Genomic DNA, 22,780 nt, shown 5'->3' on the forward strand with positions numbered 1-22,780 from the left:
AGACATTCAGGGGCAAAGAAACAATCTCCAAATTATTAAAATAAAAGTTATAGTTTTAAATACTTCTTTTTAGGAGCACTGTGATGCTGTACTAAGAGCACAATCTTAATTGGCATAGCACTTAACTCTGATTTGGTTTATGTAATGTTTCTGTAAAGAAAACCTTAGAAAGGCTAAGAATTAAATTTATATCACTTAGCAGTAGCTTATAGAAGGCTACCTGCAGTTTTCTCATATACTTTTTTATTTTCAAGAGTTTTAATATTTATTTTCACCTCTAAAATACGAAGTATTTTCATTATTTTATACTTTGCTCATGTTGGATCAGTAACCTTGCAGGACTCAAGCTGGTCCTTTGGCCTCCTTGAGAAAGAGCTGATGGCTCTGAAGGACAAACACCTGGAAGGTACTACCAATGCACTGGCACTCCTGTTTCACTGGCTCAAAGACAGGCAACACAATTAATGGATCCCATTTTAATAGCTATGTGATAGTCATTCCTGGGTTCATGGTCCAAGCACAGTTACATGAAAAGCTATGCTGGTGTCAGCTTAAGTACCTGGGTAAATGAAAGTTTGTGCAAAAAGAAAAAAAAAAAAAAAAGAGAACAACAGTATATATTAAGCTTTAAACGAATTAGAGAAAACACAGGATGTAGCAACTTCAGAGAGATGCAGGAAAAAAATCACAGTGCCACAGTGCCTCCATAATGCAACTTCGTAGATTTCAAACTTTTATGCCATTGATGTCCAGCTGGTTTTAGAACAATCCTGTTGAACGTTAACCTGCATCAGTATTACTATTTTTCCTACTTTGATGGTTTCTCTTTGTTGGGGGTTGAGTGTTTTTCTGTTACTGTGTCAATTGAAAGAATTTTTCCCATTATCATGCCAATGGAGCTGGCCGGGCTACACCCAGGATATCTGATGAGTCCAGACAAAGGGGTGGGTGGGAACGGCTCCCGGAGGGGCCTCTGGGGCTTCCGGGAGGGCACTCGCGTTTCCGGTGAGCTGGGAGGAGGACGCCCGGGGATCTTCAGCCACGCGTTCGGAGCACAGGAGAGCCAGACCCTCTGCGATTACCTGCCCTGCATCTGTCCCGTTCCAGCTTCCTGCTGATCACCCGGACACACACGGTGAGCGAGGAGCCGCCGCTCCAGCCCGTTCCCGCCCGGGACCGGTGTGGCCGCTGCCGCCCCACCCCCCTCCCTCCTGCCTCCGTTCCCGTCTGCCCTTCGGCAAATCCGGGCTGTGGACTAAGCACAGAAACAGCGTGCTTGCATCTAAAGGGACTGACACCGAGTTATCTATTTCTTTTCTGTTAGCAATATTAACTGTTATTGTTTTCTGTTTGTACAGTTAGATATATTAGTAAAAGAGCTGTTATTCCCACCCCCTTATCTCTGCCTCAGAGTCCTTGATTCAAACAATTATAATACTTGGGGGGGGGAGTGGAACCAAAGTCTCTATTCCAAAGGGGAACTTCTGCCCTTACTGGCAGACACCTGTCCTTTCAAACCAGGACAGATTTTGGCACCCAGACGTGGGACAGAGGGCACTGAGTTGAGAGTTAAGACAGGAATAACAGCTCTCTTAACTGGCAATATGTTGTCTGGTTTAATCTGGTTTGTGTTCCATGTGGTCACAGCCATCTCCCTCCCATTTGCAAGCCCGTTTTTGAATTTGGGTCCCCTCACCAAGGTTGCTGTGGCTATTGTCCGATTGGTTTGGTGGATTGATTATGTCAGGAATTCATGGGTCTTTAATTTTTTCTGGGAAGCGGTTGCATGGATCCAGAGCTATCGTACTCTAACTGCGTGTTTCTGGGGCTATTTCAGTAATGGTACTTACTGTGAGATAACGAGTGCAAGGGAAATTTTCTCCCAACCCATCACCCAGTTTTTTGAGGCTACCCCACTGGTTCTCAAGGATTTCAGATCTGTTTTAATTGCCAGTGCTATTATACAGTGGCTGGTGTTGCTGGTAGGCTTGTTCTACTTAGCATTCAGAAACAAGGGAATATTGGCTTGGACAGCAACTCTGATACCTCCCGCAGGGACTAGGGTTGCTGCCCCAGAACCTGCCTCTGCCCCAGGGCCTAGGGATGTTGCCCCAGAATCTGCCTCTGCCCCAGGGACTAGGGATGCTGCCCCAGAACCTGCCTCTGCCCCAGGGACTAGGGATGTTGCCCCAGAGCCTAACCCTGCCCCACAGCCCACCGCAGAAATGAACCACCCAGAGTGGGTGGGGGCTCTAGTGAAGGATATAGGCCAAATGCTGAAAGAGCATAGCCAGATGATGAAGGAGTATTTTTCTCCAGCTGGTGAGAAACCCTCCCCCTGCCCTAAAGAGGGAGAGTCAGATGGTGCTGCAGTGGAACCCGTAGATGTTGTATCTGTCCAGGTTCCAGTTGGATCACAGGAGCAGCCACAGCCAGCAGCAGTTGCTCCTGTGGAAACTAGGAAATCTAAGATTAAAACGAGGCACTTAGATAATGGGGATCAGCAAGGAGGGTCCTCACAACCAGCAAGGGAGCCAGAGGTTGAGATTGTCACCGAGTCCCTCTCATACGATAGTCTCCGTAACCTGCGTAAAGACATTGCTCGGCGGGGCCGTGAGCCTTTTACAACTTGGTTACTCCAGGTCTGGGACCTTACGGGAACAGGTGTACAACTGGATGGAACTGAGGCCAGGAATTTGGGATCCTTGGCCCAGGATTCAGGTGTGGACCAGATATTCGTAAGGGAGCAAGGCCTCCTTTCCCTCTGGGACCGGCTTTTAATGAGTGTGAGAGAGAAGTTTGTACACAGAGAGAGAATGCAGGAGCACCACCGTAGGATGCGTTGGAAGACCCTTGAGGAAGGGATCCAGCAGCTGAGAGAGACAGCAGTATTAGAGGTACTCTTTGTCTGGGATGGACAGCATGACAATGACCCTGACAAGGTCAAGTGCACAGGGCAGATGTTATGGAATCTGGCAACCTTGGGTCCATCTCAATATACCACCCAAATAGCAATGATTAATGCCGATAACAATCCAGAGACAGTGTGTTCTGTTGCCAACAAACTCAGAAATTTTGAGAGCATGATGAATGGCCCAATGCAGGCTAATGTCTCTGCTGTGGCCAGGGACCTCCAACAGGTCGAAGATAGGATGAGGGATATGAGGGAGGAGATGATGGAGGAGATGAGGGAGGTGAGGGAGGAGGTGAGGAAGATCAGCGTAGCACCAGTACGAGTCACAGGCCCCCAAGTCAGAGCTTCACGTCCCCCAGCTAGGGAGAGAGGGTATACCTCACGAGCTGACCTGTGGTTTTTCCTGCGAGACCATGGGGAAGACATGGGAAAATGGGATGGGAAACCCACTTCTGTCCTGGCAGCACGGGTGCGTCAGCTCAGGGAGGGAAATGCTAACCGAGGGAGCCGCACTAAAATGAAGGTAGCCTCAAGCTCCCACAAGCAAGGTGCAGGGTATTACAGCAAGGAGGATGTTCTGTCAGATCCCCTGGAAGGAACCTCCACTATGTATGCCCAGGAAAGAAATAATAACCAGGGCTAGAGGGGCCCTGCCTCTAGCCAGGGAGAGGCATGGGATGACAGGATCTATTGGATAGTGTGGGTGCGATGGCCTGGCACGTCAAAGCCACAGAAACATAAAGTGTTAGTTGATACTGGTTCACAATGCACCCTGATACCTTCAGAACATGTGAGGAAGGTACCTGTTTCCATTGTTGGGGTGACGGGGGGATCACAGGAATTCACTTTGCTGGAAGCTGAGATTAGCCTGACAGGGAAGGGGTGGCAGAAACATCCAATTGTAACTGGCCCAGGGGCACCGTGCATTCTAGGCATAGACTTCCTCAGGAACGGCTACTACAAAGACCCAAAGGGGTTCAGGTGGGCTTTTGGAATAGCTACTGTAGAGACAGAGAGCATTAAGCAGTTGAACACCTTGCCTGGACTGTCAGAAAACCCCTCTGCAGTAGGACTCCTGAAAGTGACTGAGCAACAGGTGCCAATTGCCACCATGACAGTGCACCGCCGGCAGTACTGTACAAATCGAGATGCTGTGATCCCCATCCACAAAATGATCCGTGATCTAGAGAGCCAAGGGGTGGTCAGCAAGAGCCACTCACCCTTCAACAGTCCTATCTGGCCTGTGCAGAAATCTGATGGAGAATGGAGACTGACTGTGGACTATCGGGCATTGAATGAAGTGACTCCACCGCTGAGCGCTGCCGTGCTGGACATGCTGGAACTCCAGTACGAGCTGGAGTCCAAGGCAGCAAGGTGGTATGCCACCATTGACATTGCAAATGCATTCTTCTCCATTCCTTTGGCAGCAGAATGCAGGCCTCAATTTGCTTTCACCTGGAGGGGCATGCAGTACACCTGGAACCGACTGCCCCAGGGGTGGAAGCACAGCCCCACCATCTGCCACGGACTGATCCAGGCTGCACTGGAGAAGGGTGAGGCTCCAGAACATTTGCAGTACATCGATGACATCATTGTGTGGGGTAACACAGCAGTGGAGGTATTTGAGAAAGGAGAGAAGATCATCCAGATTTTGCTGGGAGCCGGTTTCGCCATTAAAAAGAGCAAAGTCAAAGGACCTGCCCGAGAGATCCAGTTCCTGGGAGTGAAGTGGCAGGATGGACGGCACCAGATCCCCACTGAGGTCATCAATAAGATCACTGCAATGTCTCCACCAACAAGCAAGAAGGAGACACAAGCTTTTCTAGGTGCTATCGGCTTTTGGAGAATGCACGTCCCTGAGTACAGCCAGATTGTGAGCCCTCTCTACCAGGTCACTCGCAAGAAGAACGATTTCCATTGGGGCCCTGAACAACAGCAAGCCTTTGCCCAGATCAAACAGGAAATCGCTCATGCAGTGGCCCTTGGCCCAGTCAGGACAGGACCAGAGGTAAAGAATGTGCTCTACTCTGCAGCTGGGAACCATGGTCTGTCCTGGGGCCTTTGGCAGGAGGTGCCTGGTGAGACCCGAGGCCGACCCCTGGGATTCTGGAGCAGAAGCTACAAAGGATCTGAAGCCAACTACACTCCCACAGAGAAGGAAATCTTGGCTGCCTATGAGGGAGTTCAAGCTGCCTCAGAGGTGATTGGCACAGAAGCACAACTTCTCCTGGCACCCTGACTGCCAGTGCTGGGGTGGATGTTCAAAGGAAAGGTTCCCTCTACTCACCATGCCACCGACGCCACATGGAGCAAGTGGATTGCCCTCATCATGCAGCGCGCCCGTATTGGCAACCTGAATCGCCCTGGGATTTTGGAGATAATTACAAACTGGCCAGAAGGTGAAGATTTTGGTCTCGCTGATGAAGAGGAGCAGAAGCAAGTGACCCGGGCTGAAGAAGCTCCACTGTACAACCAGCTGCCAGCAGATGAAACACGCTACGCCCTTTTCACCGACGGTTCCTGCCGCATTGTGGGGATGAACCGGAAGTGGAAAGCTGCCGTATGGAGCCCCACACGACAGGTTGCACAAGCTACCTAAGGAGAAGGTGGATCGAGTCAACTTGCTGAACTCAAAGCTGTTCAGCTGGCCTTGGACATTGCTGAGAGAGAGAAATGGCCAAAGCTCTACCTTTACACTGATTCGTGGATGGTAGCCAATGCTCTGTGGGGTTGGCTGGAAAGGTGGAAAAAGGCTGACTGGCAACGTAGAGGAAAACCAATCTGGGCTGCTGATGAGTGGAAAGACATTACCACTCAGGTAGAGAAGCTCCCCGTGAAAGTCCGTCATGTGGATGCCCATGTTCCCAAGAGTCGGGCTAATGAAGAATATAGGCACAACAAGCAGGTAGATCAGGCTGCAGAGATAGAGGTCTCAAAGATAGACTTAGATTGGGAACACAAGGGAGAACTGTTCCTGGCTCGATGGGCCCACGATGCCTCAGGCCACCAGGGCAGAGACGCCACCTATAAGTGGGCACGAGACCAAGGGGTGGATCTAACCATGGACAGCATCTCTCAGGTTATTCATGATTGTGACACGTGCGCTGCCATCAAGCAGGTCAAGTGGGTGAAGCCCCTCTGGTATGGAGGGCGATGGTCCAAATATAAGTATGGAGAGGCCTGGCAGATTGACTATATCACACTGCCTCAGACCCGCCAGGGCAAGCGCTACGTGCTGACCATGGTAGAAGCCACCACCGGATGGTTGGAGACCTACGCTGTGCCCCACGCCACTGCTCGGAACACCATCCTGGGCCTGGAAAAACAAGTCCTCTGGAGACATGGTACCCCTGAAAGAATTGAGTCAGACAATGGGACTCATTTCAAAAATAGCCTTATAAACACCTGGGCTAAAGAACATGGCATCGAGTGGGTGTACTATATTCCCTACCATGCACCAGCGTCTGGGAAAGTCGAACGGTGCAATGGTCTGCTTAAAACCACCTTAAAGGCACTTGGTGGGGGGACTTTCAAGAACTGGGAGATCAATCTACCAAAGGCCACATGGTTAGTGAATACCCGAGGTTCCACTAACCGAGCAGGCCCTGCCCAGTCAGAGCCCTTGGGAGCACCAGATGGAGATAAGGTTCCAGTGGTACACTTGAGAGGCATGTTAGGGAAAACTGTCTGGGTGAACTCTGCTTCCAGCAAAGACAATCCTGTTCGTGGGGTGGTTTTCGCTCAAGGACCAGGTTGAACTTGGTGGGTGATGCAAAAGGATGGAGAGACCCGATGCATACCCCAAGGGGACCTTGTTCTAGGGCGAACTATATATGATACTGTGCCTGTAACTACATGTATGTATATAATTTAAAGATTTCAATATGATGTAGCATGTTGGCATGGAAAAAATTCGGGGTGGATAATGTTGGGGGTTGAGTATTTTTCTGTTACTGTGTCAATTGAAAGAATTTTTCCCATTATCATGCCAATGGAGCTGGCCGGGCTACACCCAGGATATCTGATGAGTCCAGACAAAGGGGTGGGTGGGAATGGCTCCCGGAGGGGCCTCTGGGGCTTCCGGGAGGGCACTCGCGTTTCCGGTGAGCTGGGAGGAGGACGCCCGGGGATCTTCAGCCACGCGTTCGGAGCACAGGAGAGCCAGACCCTCTGTGATCACCTGCCCTGCATCTGCCCCGTTCCAGCCTCCTGCCTCTGCGGACACAGCTGATCACCCGGACACACACGGTGAGCGAGGACGCGCCGCTGCAGCCTGTTCCCACCGAGACCGGCGTGGCCGCTGCCGCCCCACCCCCCTCCCTCCTGCCTCCGTTCCCGTCTGCCCTTCGGCAAATCCGGGCTGTGGACTAAGCACAGAAACAGCGTGCTTGCATCTAAAGGGACTGACACCGAGTTATCTATTTCTTTTCTGTTAGCAATATTAACTGCTATTGTTTTCTGTTTGTACAGTTAGATATATTAGTAAAAGAGCTGTTATTCCCACCCCCTTATCTCTGCCTCAGAGTCCTTGATTCAAACAATTATAATACTTGGGGGGGGGGGGAGTGGAACCAAAGTCTCTATTCCAAAGGGGAACTTCTGCCCTTACTGGCAAACCAGGACACTCTTGCAAAGTAAATATCCCTGTAGGTAACAAATGCAGGTCAATACAGTAACATCTCATTAAAAAATGGGCTTCTCTTGTAATCTGCGCATCCTATAGGCCATAACCCCGGTAATTCTTTAATCTGTGACTCATCTGACACTGAAAAGCAAATGTTGCCCAATTATCACAACATTCTGGAGAAACTATTTTTAGTTAAGTATCAAGACAGTCAGAGTAATCCTGCTCCTTTTATATAGGCTGTAAAACTGAAAACATTTAGGAAGACTCATTCAATGCAAAGTTCCTGAAATTGATTCCTAAATGCTGACAAACTCTTTATGCAACTGTGTGAAGTGGCACACATTAACAATTCAAAGCATTCAAAACAAGCTATGTGCAATACTTACAGTAAGGTTTATAGGCACAAAGAACTTTTAAAAGACTATTTTTTTCCTTTTAAATCTAGAAAATCAGGGTAAGAAATTTAAGATTAGGCCTGTAAATTTTGATAGCAGATATATTGTTTCCATCATGTAACAAGACAAAAGATTAGATCTTGGTATGCTATTCTTCATGCTCGAAGGGAAGGCCTAGACATCATGACAAAAAAAAAAAAAAATAGACCTCCTTCACACTATGGAGTTTTGGAAGAGAATTCTAGTAAGTATACCATGCAAATTTCAATGAAATAAATGGGATGTAGAAATGCTCTCATGTCCCTACTGCTGTGAAAGACATGATACTGACAAATAAGGGTAGCCAAAAATTGAAAGGTCCACCTGTCTCTCTCACACAATAGCAAAGAATACAGCAAAGCTTGACTATTTGCAGCCCCAGAAACTTTACAGAACTGAGGGCTGGACACCAGCATGACAACCCAGCCCTCTCTCAGCTCATCCATGGATCCCTGTACTACCAGTGCTAATGCACTTCTTGGAAGCACTTGATCTCATGCTGTTTAGAGAGCACGTACAGGGATATAGTGAATTTTTAATTTAGTTTTGAGACTACACAATAAATGGTCACCTTGGTTTTCTTCTGTTTATTTTAAACTTGTAGCTCCAAGGGTTTACACGGTTTCAATATGACATACACCAATTGTTAGTATGTTTTCATTATGATATTACTGTTACATATTTTAAGCTTTCAAGCACTAAACAGATAAAACACATTTCTCCTTATGTGTCATTCTAGATTATGTCTTATTGAAAAATCCAGATTGATTCAAGGGTCTTGTTGCAATGACTGGACTTTGCTTTATTTCTGATATTGTGTTTATTCTTGGGTCATGACCTCTTTTTTTTTCTTCTTTTTTTTATTTTTTTTTCCCCTTTCACAAGATCAAAGTTGTAGTCTTCAAGTGGCAGACTAAATGCTCCACTCAACATATTCTGCTCTGAAACACTTGGGCAAAGTTTTTTTGTATTGCAAATACCCACGGAATTTTGAAGGGGTATGCTAAGTGTATCCTGAAATAACAAGTAGCTACAAAAGCTAGCCAGTATTTTTTTAAAGGAGATAATACACTGCTGTAAATCTTCAACATTGAATAAACATGTTTTTCTTTACTGTCCTCAATGTAAATGATCATAATTTGTTTTTCTCTGAAGCTTAAAATCGAAATGCTCTTTCCTCAGAAAATGCTAGTTTCTTTCTCCACCCCATCTCTTATCCATCATGAGGAGAAAAAAATTAAGATTTACGACGTTAACAGTCAAATATGAATAAGGGATATTAATGTCAGTTTTATTGCTTTTTTATCTGTAAAACGTCTAATTAAAGGTTTGATTAAATGAAAGATATAAATCAAGAATTTGATATAAAAGATTCAGAAACTTTAATAGTGATTTTTTTTCTTATAAAATTAATTATAATGTTAAGTAAGGTGTTTGTTAGAGATACATAATATATGAAACAATGTCTAAACAAAGCTGATTTACTGTTAAAATCAGAAACTTTGGGGAAATCCTACACTTTAAATCTTTGAAGACAACAGAGGTCCAGATTATTTTGCACTATGAAGTTGTTCCAAAAAGCATGAAAAATCTTGGAAGGAAAGGGGCTGAAATAAATCTAAGCAGAAAACCAGTACACTGAATGAATATCATGTCTGACAAAGATAAGGAGCTGGAGACTGAAAATCAATGGATGTGAAGAGAGAGATCAGAATTTGGAACCACTTGATGGACAAGATCATGAAAAACTTTCATCAATATTCTTTTTAGAACCTAGGATTTAATGTGGATGCTGGAGGGAAAAGGAAGAAATAAACAACATTTATTTTAAAACAATGCATTCATCTTCTCTGCCATATCCCCTTAAGCTGTGTTATCCCCACTCATTGCATAATTCTGACCCTGAACTGGATATATAGGCTATATGGCCAGATACATTCCCAAAGTTCTCTAAAAACAGCAATAGTCCGCAGGTACAGCAGGCTCATCATGAGTCTCTTCTGTCAGCATCTGATCAGAAGTTATTCATTACTGTTGTGCTAATTTATTGAGAGTCAATGCAGTTTACAATACTGATTGCATAGACAAGTAATTCTTGAGTTTAGAAAACTGAGTCAAGAAAAAAGTAATGCAACAAAGCTGAGAGAAACAGACTGATATCCTTTGAAAGAGCACATACAAAAAAGAGAATTAAAATAAATTTTATGACAACATTCTTAAACAGCTGAATTGTATAAGCTCTACTGCAATGCAGGAGAAAACATGAATAAAGCTATAAAAAAGAGAACTGTTGCAATTTTCTATAAATGTCTCAAGTAATTTTGTTTATGATTTTAAATATTATTTTCTTTTAAGCTGTCATCTATAGTTTTAATATTGTTCCCCAGCCAAGTGAAATGACACCCCAGTAAGAACAAGGAAAATTTATTTGAAAGAAATTATGGCACAAAGTTAAAAGTATTTTATTTATTATTCTATGGATGGCTGAAAATTTTGCAGCAGAATTTTTTTTCAGCAGAACCTGCTGATTCTTTGACTTAAAACCATCAATAGAAAATGTAGAAAATTCAAAGATAAATTGCATCAAAATCTGTTTGTAAAATTTGTGACAACTAGACAAGAAGTTTTCTTATTTTACAGAAAATGATTATAAACTGTTGAGATATTTTACTTTCATTCTTTTACAAATGAAACTCAGTTATGATAAGTATTTTCAACCTTTAAGATGCAAGAAAGTAAAGCAAGTTTAAAAAATGGGTATTAAATTTCTAGTTGGCCTTTCTCCCAGAGCTGAGCTGTCAACTTTTCCAAATTATCACAATTTTTTTGGAAAAGAAAAAAACTTTCAACCTGTCCTAATTTTGGAGAGGTGCTTTTCCAAGGTTCAATGAGATTTGAATTGTTCAAAGTATTTTTCCTTCAACTCCAAACTAAGGATTCTATTAGAAACACAGAAACTTGCATACTCAAATACAAGAATAATACTCACTTTTCCTAACCATTTACTAACATAAATAAAACTCAAAGTACGTGGAAAATATATTTGAGATCTTTCTTGGGTGAAATAACTTGCGGGTATGTGCTTGCCTAGCTTGATAAAGTTCCTTTCTACAGCTGGATTTAATAAAAGAAAGAAGCTGGTCTATTCACAAAAAGTATTTAATGTCTGTATTATGACAGAAGATCAATTGTTCAAATTCCCCTACTTATCTGTGGAAAATACAGAGGTACAAAGAGAGATTTCATTCACTGTGTCTGCAGCTGTCCTAATACACAGCTGTCAAACCTAAGGTCAGAATTAAGGTGGAATAATGTAAAATTAAAGGTTTTCAGTAGAACTGCCACATAACTCAGAATTGTGTTTGCTTTGATGCCTTGCCCGCACATAATGCATTAAAATGGTGTAAGCATTTAATCATCACTGCCTTTGGTGAGATGCTACCAGATTTTACTAAAATTGTGCAGTGGAAAAAACTTCAAACAGACTTCTTTCTCCTTTGTTGCCTCCAAAATTTTCTTAAAATTAGTAGAAATCTTCAGCAGCGTGTAAGACAAGGAAAGACTGGAATCAGGAAACTATACACAATTAAAGTAATGAAACAGAAGTCATAGCAGAGACTTCTGGAGAAAACAACTGAAAATGGAAGGGAGAGAAAATTAGGTTAGTGAGAGAAAGGTTGCAATGATAAACAGCTGAAACACGGGCTTTACTAGGTTCCTTTTGACTCTCCTGGAACAGCAGTCAATAAAAGGGCAGTACTGAAGATGTTTATTAGAACTGTTGCCTCAGTTTAAAAATCATTTACTTTAAGACATAAGCTCAACAGACTTTTCTTATATCACACTACTGCCAACATCCTCTAGAACATCTACAAAAACGTCCTCCCACCTTGAAGAAAATGAGCAACTACCTTCTCTGGCCTTTATATGTTTACTGAAAGTTTGCTTCTCTTTACTGATTCATTACCATTTAACAAAATACCCTGGGTCTGACTCACTGTAAACAAAGCTAATTACTGAAACAAATCACTGCAAAAACAGCATTGCCAGCCTTGCATATAGGTCTGGTACAAAAATTGCAGTTCTTCCTAATCAATTTGTTGGGCTTTTTTTAGGTAAGAAAATTATTGACCCTCCAAGGATTTTTTTTAATAGCTATGGTTTTAGAAAGCCAGTTTCTCAAGTTCTTCAATTTATCTAAGACCAAGAGGACAATTAAATACATATGGTCTATTAAGAAGCAAAAATTAATAAAGAACATGTCCCTACTAAAAGAATTAAACTCCAATTACCTTGTCAATCTGGAAATGTAAAAATAGAAACATTACTAAGCAAGAAAGTTTCTAGAGGATTTGTAGGAACAATTCCTATCCCATAAGCTATTCATTTTTTAAAATATTATTTATTATTAAGACATTCAATATTTTTTAAGCAGTAATCCATATGAAACTACAAAATTCTGATAAAATCTTAAGAATATACAGAATTAGAAGGTATAAAATCACTTTTTTCTCATTTTTTGATTGACTTGCATTGTTTTCAAAATTTCTGCAGCTTTCTTCATTATTTAAAGATATGTTTTCAATTCTAGATTTACTAAGCACTCATGTGAAGAGCTTGGTTTTCTAAGTTTCTAAGTTTTCTAATTATAGAAATGGCATCTGCTTATTTAGAAACAGGTCAGACTAAGTATCTGAAATGTATATGTGCATATGATTATGGTTCATATAACATAGCTTTATGTTCTTTTAATGAATGTAGATCTCATAATTCAAATCACCATGAAAATACAAAGACTAAATCCAAATTTGGATGTGAATTTTCACTCTTTGCTTACAGTTGCCATTTTAGATTGTAGCTTGTCATTGTCATTTGAAAATTTGTGAAATGTTAAAACAGAATTTCAAATTGATGTGCGTAAGCTTATGAACATATTTAAAGTTTTCCTCCAGTACTTAACCAGTTCCAAAGGGATAGTCAAATTCTACATGTCCCATGAATTCTTCATCTTTTAAAGACAGCTAAATTTTTTTCCTCACATTTCTACATCCATTTTTCTATTATTACATGCACTATAACAAAGAGAAGTCACTATAGATGTTTTAATGATCTATGATGCACAGTGGCATTTCTAAAAAATCACAGCTTTTGTTGTTTAAAGGATTTTCCTTCACCTCAATCTGCATCAAGTACAATGGTGAACTCCCTAAACCTTTTCTATTCAATTAGCAATTTAGGAGGCAATCTAAATATTCAGATGAAACCATACACAAAAGTACTTCAGCTTGAACTGTATTCAAGAGAAAATATTTCCATTGTTTTGCTGTATAGTCAGAAAAATCCCATAAATGCTCCAGCATCATGCAGCCTAAAATATTGTAAAGGCTACATCTGAATAGAGCTAACATGTTTCCACATGCATTGCATAGAACACTTCCTCTGACATTGTGAATTAACAACTTCTTGTGACAGCCTTAGAAATACTTAGACTAAAAGAAAAGCATTGAAGAATCTAATCTCAGAAAGCTTAGGAGACATTTGACACCCTTTATTATCTTTAAATAACTGAAACCTTTGAATTTAGGATGTTGCTTTGTTATGCCAAATATTTGTTTATTTTCATATAATTCACTGGTACAAGAAAACACACTCAGAAGTTTTTTTGACTGTTTGTTTTCTTATAGGCTTTTAGTGAAAAAAAATACTGGACTGGAAAGATGTCATCAGGGCACTGCAAGTAGCTTTATCTCATTCTCCAGTTAGTTGCACCTGAAGGAGAGGCTGGACAGAAAGGTGAAAGGTGAATGTTCCTGCTTTGGATGGAATACCATCAGGAAAGCTGAAGGTAGGGCAAGTGTTAGCAAGGCACTGTCCCAGGATGGAAGTGCTGTTGGGAAATTTATGCTGCTCCAGGGAGGACTGGGAATTTAAGAGCACATATAAAATATTTGTACACCAACAGAGGCAGTATCAGAAGCACATAGGATAAACTGAAAGCTCTGGTCTTGTCCCAGAGCTGTAATGACACTGGCCCTGTCTCCTGGATGTCCCTGCCACCTGCACTGCAGAGAGCTGTTCTCCAGGCTGGTCCTGTCAGACCTGGGTCACAGCTTCTCATGCAGAGCTCTGGGCATAACAAAACAAAACTGTTATGTTTCTCTACTCTATTCTGTTCCCTTCTATCATATTCCATTCCCTGTGCTCACCATGAGTCAAATAGCAATTCTAATATTTGTCTGAAATGCCAGTGGTCTCTGAAAGGCATAAGACAAAGGTTACAACTGGAAACAGGATTTCATTTTACTTTTCTGACTCTTTTTCAGAGGTGATGCTCACAAGCATTGACAAAATGTGCATATACAGTCAGAAGCAGGACAATGTGTTCTTCAGTTTAGCTTTAAAAAGCATTCCCTACAGCCTGGCAAATGTTTAGGAGGCATTTGAATAATGTCTTTATTACTACTATATTTTAAGTTTTGGTCAACCCTGAATTGGTCAAGCAATTGGACTTTTGTAGGTCCCTCTTTTGTTCTTTTGAAGGGCAAAACCAGCAGTGATTGACAGGTGAGGGCACCCTTAATGGCCATTAGAGAAGGGCCATACAGTGTCACCTTTATGAGATGGAAAAACCCGAATTTTCCCGTCTTAGTGGATTCAGTGAGAAGTCTGCATCAGAGTGACCTAACTGTCCAAAGATTAGAGTCCAGCTTTGAAACAGGACTTTGTCTAGAAACATAACTCTGTATAGGGATATATTATCTGCAAACTCCAAGGCTTGTTACAACCTTATAAAAGCATGAAGAGTTAAATTTGGTTTTTTTATCCTGTCAGTAATATTGACTCTTTGATATGTGCACTTTCTAATCAGAGAACACTAACCTTTGGCAGAGAAGAAATAAGAATTTACTCACAGTAAGACTCCACTTGCCATGCCTAAAAAAAAAAAAAAAGCATCATCTTCACCCAGACTTCTGAGAAAAAGCAGAATAAGTTCAACTGGGTCTGGAAGTAACTGCATTCTTAATATATTTTATTCCAGACATTCAAGAAAAAAAAGAGCAAGACCCTTCAGGCTCCAAATCAATGGTGTAGAACCAAGACCTATAGTTTGAAACCTGCTGAATTATTTTGTTTCATGAGAAAAAACAAAAAAAAAACCTACCTAATTTCTCTAGTGAATAAGTCACTATGGACAAATGGATCAATCACCACTTACAGGAATGCAAGAAAATAATGCTGGGCATAGCCATCATGAGCCTTCATTCAGGCAAAAAACAATCTTAAAGGCAAGCCTACTGTGGTTAGACAAGTTTTCAGCTGTGGTTACCTAAATGCTACCATTCTTACTTTGTGAAAAAGCACACTCTAGCTCTGCTTCTGGTTTTGATGTTTTCAGATGGTTATTGAAGGTTATATTTCAAATCTCCATCTTCCTATTAACTGGTTACAAATCACTATATAGAAAATCCCTTCTGTGGTGTGTGTGGCAGCTGCTGGAAAAACAATTAGAAAACATTAGTCTGCTTTGTTTACACAACAGCCAGATCTGACTCTGAAAAAATTCATCAAACCCTGCAAGATTTTATCTAATTTGGCCATAAATTCTGTTTATACACTAGGGGAATATTTTTCTTCATTCAACAGCTAAAAATAATTAAAATAATATTTTAAAACAAGCCAGTTGCTTACATCTTTCTAAAGGAAATGAATGATTAAAAAAATATTCAAGTGTAATCGAAAACTCTGTAGGAATATGACTGAACAAGCTAGTGGGTCATGCATTTATACAAAATATACTTGTTTTTCTCTAACTGATTGTCATGGTTTAACCTCAGTCAGTAACCAAGCTACACAGAGTCACTCATGCACTCCCTTGCCAGCAACATTGGGGAAAATAGTGGCAAAGTAAAAGATAGAAAACTCATGGGTTGAGATAAAGATAGTTTGATAAGGAGAGCAAAACAAAAAGTTCAATCACCACTTCCCATGGGCAGGCAGGTGTTCAGCCATCTCCAGGAGTGCAGGGCCCTTTTTGTGTGATCCTTACTTGGGAAGACAAATGCCATCACCTCAAAGATTCCCCTCTTTCTCTTTCTTCTCCTCACTTTATATAGTGAGCAAGGTGTCATACGGTCTGGAATGCCCCTTTGGCCAGTTTGGGTCACCTGCCCTGGCTGTGTCTCCTTCCCCTCCCATGCAGCACCAACTTTCTCATCAGTGTGGCTGTACAAGAAACAGAGAAAGCCTTGGCTCTGTGCAGGCCCTGCTCAGCAACAACAAAAGCATCTTTGTATGATCAACCCTCTGTTCAGCACAAATACAAAACACAGCCCCAATCTAGCTACTCTGAAGAAAATTAATTCTGTCACAGCTGAAACCTGCACACTGATTATACTTTCATTGCCAGCTAACAAATGAACCTGTAAAGAATACACATGGCTATTGTACTTCTCAGAGCTCTAGTGCTTGAGAATATCTGCCAGTAGCCTCAGTACAATTACAAATGGAAAATAATGTGTTTTTTTCTTTCTTTTTTTTTTTTTTTTTACCAGATGAAAAAAGTTGAGAGAGGAAAAAAACTCATATTGTGTCAGATTAATAAAAAGATGGAGAATAAAGCATAAGCATTATTCATGAAAAATTCCTTTCATGTCAAATCTTTCTGAAATACTTGATTTAGGAAAAAAAGTAAAAATTAAACAATAAGGTATTTGGAAATATTTTTTTTCTGTTTCAGCCTGAATTTTCTGATTTTAGAAGTTTATTAGAAGTTTAATTTTTAATGCACTAAAAACAAACAAACAAACAAACCAGAAAAAAACACTAAACAACAAACAACTTTTCAAAACATTATTTTAAAATTGAAGTGGTATCTACTACCAAAAGAGGCCTATGTTTGTCAATGATAACAACTGAAGGTAATAAATGGACTGAAGCATGTTCTCACTTATTTTTCATGCCAAAATATATGAACATGTATACAGGAACAATCACAACTGTTCTTTCCTTGAAAGACCATAGAGAAGAACAATCTTTACTGAGAACACTTATAAAGACAGAGGGCATTTTTGGTCTTAGATTAAAAAACTCTACTGTTAAATGACTAACATGACCTGAGACTATCTAGAGGATAAAAGGTGTCCGTTTTCATGACCTTACGCAAAAACCAAATCTCTTGTCTGACAAAAAAGTAGGAAAAATACACTAACAAGGAAGCAAACTTACCAACAGAGCACAAATTCAACCAGATCTTTAAACATTTGCAAAGGAAAAAGTTCACAGATCTTTTCCCTCACTGTCCATAGTCTAGATATGAGTATTCATCCATGCACCTTTAATGTCAGAAGGAGAATATCAAGCTATGTTTGCGACTGATGAGGTGTGAAAGATGAAGGCTAAAAATCAAACACATAGGCCTAAATAGGTATAGAAGTTCCCAGGACAGAAATACTGAAATTTAAGAGAAAGGGGGAAAAACAGTTGGATGCTTAGCAGAATTCTTTACTATCCAAACCACTGACACAAGGACAGCTTTTATAGCTCACAGCAACCTCTGCTAAATGATTCTATTAGTTCTGTTTTCCCCCACATTAAAATTCCTGTATATTCAAAGAACTGTCACTTACAGCAAGTTAGTAAAGTTTCTACAAATGAACACTTCAAAATTATTTTTCCTCTCTGACAGTTAATATTTTTATGAAGTTTCATTACTTAGGTGGACAGAAAAATCTGACCAGGAAACTTAGTGACACATTTATTGTAAGTAATGGAATATCATAGGAAGAGCCAGGAAATTTTATGCAGATTACTGAACTACATAAGTACCTTCACCATTTTGGCTTATATTCACACACATACCAAAAGTGTAAGAGCAGAAATATGTATGCATATATTTATTAACACATTATTATTTATTTTATTTATTTTATTTACCACAGGGTATTTCAATAGGAATCATGACACTTGAAGGGACTATGGACCATCCTTTCTTTTTATGTTATATGATGGTGAAGCAAAATGCCTAAGGTATACCTCTGAATCTGGACAAAGGAAAGTTGATAAGATTCAACAAAAGGGAAATAAAGCAGGTTTCTCACCTACCTTAAACAGTCATTTTGTTATTTGGATGCAACAGATTATTCTGGACAATATGGAAGTTTCTCTTTTAAATGTGTATGGCAATCATGGGAGACAGCGAGTGACACATGGATAGTTAGTTACTGCCCGTAGTATGAAAATGAGCTAAGCAGATTTCAAATAAGTAATTTCCTAGCTCCTAAGTATAGTTGAATGTAGAATTAACTGCTAAAGGAAAGTGTTTTAACTCAAAGTCACTGCAGGCCAACAAGATTAACTACAACAACCAAAAGACCTGTTCAGCCCACAGGTTCTACCACTTCAGTACTTCCTAATCAGTTCTTGCAAATATTCATTGGCTCACTCCTTAAAAGCACCTCCAAATCTTATTTTAGTTCTTGTAACATGATTCTATGGCCTAAATTTTATCACTTTACGATTTGTAGAAAAAATGCTCACCATAAAAAATCCATCATTATTTCATTAATAACCACAGGACTGAGTTTACTATTCTTCCATGTGAAAAAGACCAGATTTGCAAATACAGATCATGTGACATTTGTTCAGTTCCACTGCTTCCTAAGTATTAGCAAATAGAACTGGTAGGTGAATGTAAACAGCTTGGCTTGCAGCCATTTATGGAGCTATATCATTGCTCCTGCCACCTATTTGCCTTGAGTATATTCAATATTTGCAAGGCTTTCTGCCATATCCAGGTGTTGGTTTTTTTCAAGTACATCCTACAATTCAGAAGTAAGTCATTTGGAATTTGAAAATTCTCACTATCAGATGTGCAATTGCATCAAAAAGATACAAATATACTGTTTAGATCCAGAAAATCAGCACGGCCATATAAAAACTCCTGTATGAATAAAGGCATCAGGAGTATTTTCCACTCATAGGATTTCATGACCCAGAAGGCCTCTTACAGTTACCTTGAAAAGCATAGCCAAAGCCTATGCAATAATATGTTTATTGCCCTTTTTTTTTGTAGGCATTCATCTGCCACAAGGTGGAGATTAAGGGAACTATTCATATGGCAATGATCCTGCAGGAGCATATTATGATCTTCATGAATCAGTAGTAAAAGTTTTATATTGTACCTTTCATGGTCTCCAGATGCCATGGCTTTGCTGCCTGTCTCACAAATTCATGAAAGTGAACATGGTGGAAGATCCATGTCATGTGCCATTTGCTCTCTATCTCCAAAAGAGTACAAATAAAATTCGGCCATCAGTTTTCATGTAAATGATTTCAGTGCATATTTTGACTTCGGTTATATTGCATTCTTTGTGACTTCCTTTTAGATATATGAGGTTACTTCAAGTGTAAAGATCCTTTTTTCCTTTATGGTTTATAAAATTCATAATTTTAAAATAAAAGCTAAAAGTCCCAGTGACCAAAAAGTGTTTTTTATATTATATATTGGTCTATTTGTTGTGATTTTTCAAGCTTATTTTGCTCATGCAATTTCTCCATTAATTTAGCTATTAAGAAAGTTGTTTACCCAAGTTTAATACTTTTTTAAAAATTTATTTTTTAATAATATATAGTCAGTTTTCCACTATAGAAAAAGAAACAAAACAAATATAATTCTGAACTCTGCTGTAGAGTAAGGCTCCAATTCTTTTTTGGTGACTTCTGTGAACTCTTCTGTTAGAAGATTAGAAGACAGCCCCACATATCTCATTTACACAAAATACAGAGGTGAAATTTAAAAGACAGAATAGATTTTAACTTTAAGCAAACCAAAACTAAAAGAAGAAGATTTGGTAATGCTATTAACTTCTTCAGGGTACAGATTTTAAGTCTTATTTCTCTCTGGAAAAGAAAACCACCTCTTTTTAAACTTCATTTTCTGAGCAAAGAAAGATATGGATTTCACCCTTTGTACAAAAAAGTTAAATGTGTATCTTATATGCATATACTAACAAAATGGAAACCATAAATATGGCAATTAGTGACCTGATGTTTGAATAAGAAGTTCAATATCAGGAAGTGTTTTTCTTAAAGGTCTGAGGCTAATGACCAGGCTGCAGCAATGTTCAAAGAAAGAGCTTTTACAATCATTGTGCATGGCTTCCCAATTTAAGAAGGGAAGCCTTCTGAAATTAAACAAGGGTGTAAAATGTGAGAAAATCTGATTTCTGTCTCTGAAGATATTTAAATACAAGAATACGATAATTTATCAACTAAAATAAAAATTAAAATTTTGATTAATTGGGCAGTATTTTATTTAGGCTGTATTTTCAAAAATTGGGCCAGATTTGACTATAAGCCTGTCTTTTAATCAGACTTTTTAGATTGGTGATTATCTAAAGGGTTATTTCCTTAAATGACAGCAGGATTCATCTGCAAATCATACTGGTTAATGGCAGTGCTTGTATTTATATGGAAATATATACACTTCTATTCAAAAGGTTAGAAACTTGGCCTCTGCCAAAGGACACATCTACATGGAAAGGTGCAGCATTTACACCTGGCTCCAAATTATTCATTTGAAGACAAACTGGCAGTTTGTAAACAGTACTCCCTGGTTACAGTATCCATACCAAAGGGCTGCCTTCCTCTCTCTTTACACAATGATTCTTTTTGTTTTTCTTCTCCACCACTCTGCTGCTTTCTACTGATACCATTTTGAGAGCAACCCAATTCCTGCATGTAAAAACCACACTGCATTGTAGCAGAGATGTTGAAAAAAAATGTCCCTTTACACATAAAACTAGAATATATATTTTTTTAATCTTACATTTTTAAAATCTCCAATGATTACTGAAATAATTTCTAATACAAACAGACTAGTAATTCTATTTCAGTAAAATTATGGAATTATATTGGGTCACATTAATTCTTCTGTGAAGACATATTTTATCAGTATTTTTATGGTTCCATACAGTGTGTCCTTGGCAGATGCTTTTTATTCTCTCCCAAAAGTTCGGCAAGCAAGCAACTTTTCATCAAACAACTAAAATAATTTTGTCAGCAAGCTGTGCTTTACTTTTCCTCACATTTACTTTAAGCTGCTAAAAGTATCTTGTTGCATACCTACAGCATTTTGTCTATTCATTTCATCAATATGTAGCATTTTTATGGGTAAATATTACAGCAAATATCATGGGGTTTCTTGTTTGATTCTGCTACATTTTATTCTGATAAAGAGAGTTATATTTGACAGTAAACTAGATGTTGATTTCTGAATTTGCATTTGATGTACAAGCAAGGAGGTAAACTTAGAAGCAAGTATTTATTATGCTGGAAAATTAGCCATGCTGTAGTGTTTGGTATAAATAAAACAGCACATAACACATTTTAGCAGTATGATGGTAAACACTTCTTTATTAAGAGCCCTGTACTGAATAATCATAGTTGTACCTGAAACTTCAGAAGTTCAATTCTCTTTGAGTAAGAATTAACTTTAGTGTAACCTACAGTTCCTCAGGCAACAGATATCATAGAAACAGGGAGCAGTTTGGTTTGGAAGGGACCTTTAAAGGCCATCTAGTTCAATCCTCTGCAATTATCAGACATGCTCTCAACTAGATCAGGTTCCTCAGAGCCCCAGCCAACCAGAGTTTAAATGTTTCCAGGGATGGAGCATCCACCACCTCTGTGGTGTGTTCTAGCATGCTCATTTTAATAAAACATCTTCCTTATATCTAATCTATTGGTTTAAAATTATTAGTTTAAAACCATTATGCTTTGACTTATTGCAGCAGGTTCTGCTCTTGCATTTTTACAAATATTTCAAACAACCATGTGTATCCCCAGTATGGCATCACCAATACCACAGCAAGTTTGAATTGATTTCTCAGCTAAGTTCCTGCAGCTGTTGGAAAATTCATGATTCATTATACATTTTAGAAACATTCATTGTATGGAAATAAGAAAGATTATATCAAAACCCTATTCTTCATTGTTCTACTGGTGTTGAAGGAAAGTATGGAGTCCTTTGACTATCTAATCAAATAAAAAAAGCAACTGAAATCACAGCTTTTTTTGCTAGTCAGAATGGCAAAGGGCTCAAATAGGTCTTATGTCACCCAATGAAGTCAATGATGAGTCTTCCTTACTTTATTCTAAAGTCTGGTTTTTAAAAGACAAATCTCAAGTAACATATTCCAGCTAAATACTAACAAATCCAGGATATTACCTAAAAATGCATAGACATAGGATATGATAAACTCAATTTTGCAGGTTTGCAGACTTAAGCACTGGCTGTATTGAATTTAAGGAAGGGCATTAGAAACTAATTTCTTAAACCACTCTCAGGTCTTTCTTTACAGAAGCACTTGTACCACTGCTCAGCTGTATTTCAGAAGAAATTCTGAAGTCACATTCAAATCCTCAGATATCTCAGAAAAATGTGTTTAGACAATCTGGGCTATTCTGATAGAATTCTTATTTATTGCTTTAATTTTATCTCTTGTACCAGGCAATAAATTAAATCCTGTTTCCATTTTATCTGTCAAGACCCAACATGATATTTGTTTGAATACAATCTCTTCCTCAAATGTCCCAATCAGGTTTATACAATAGCCAAAGCCTTCTACAACAGAAAACATGAAGATGAAAAGGAGCAACTTCAAAATACTACAGGAAATTCCAATGTTGCATCTTCCAGAGAAGAACAAACTATCAACTCAAAATTAAAGTTTCAAGAAAGATTTCATGAAGCCCTGGGTAACACAACTAGCAATCCTGGAACTAAGCTAAAAATCTTTGACATCT

The 22,780-nt window shown here is 39.6% G+C and overlaps 1 protein-coding gene across 1 annotated transcript in view; it reads right to left on the reverse strand.

Moving 5' to 3' along the window:
• The window catches only part of CNTNAP2 (contactin associated protein 2), a 1,078,336-nt gene that overhangs the window by 611,555 nt on the left and 444,001 nt on the right, over nt 1–22,780 (reverse strand). The window lies entirely within an intron of this gene.

The sequence above is a fragment of the Erithacus rubecula genome (assembly GCF_903797595.1).
Source record: "Erithacus rubecula genome assembly, chromosome: 3".
NCBI lineage: Eukaryota > Metazoa > Chordata > Aves > Passeriformes > Muscicapidae > Erithacus > Erithacus rubecula.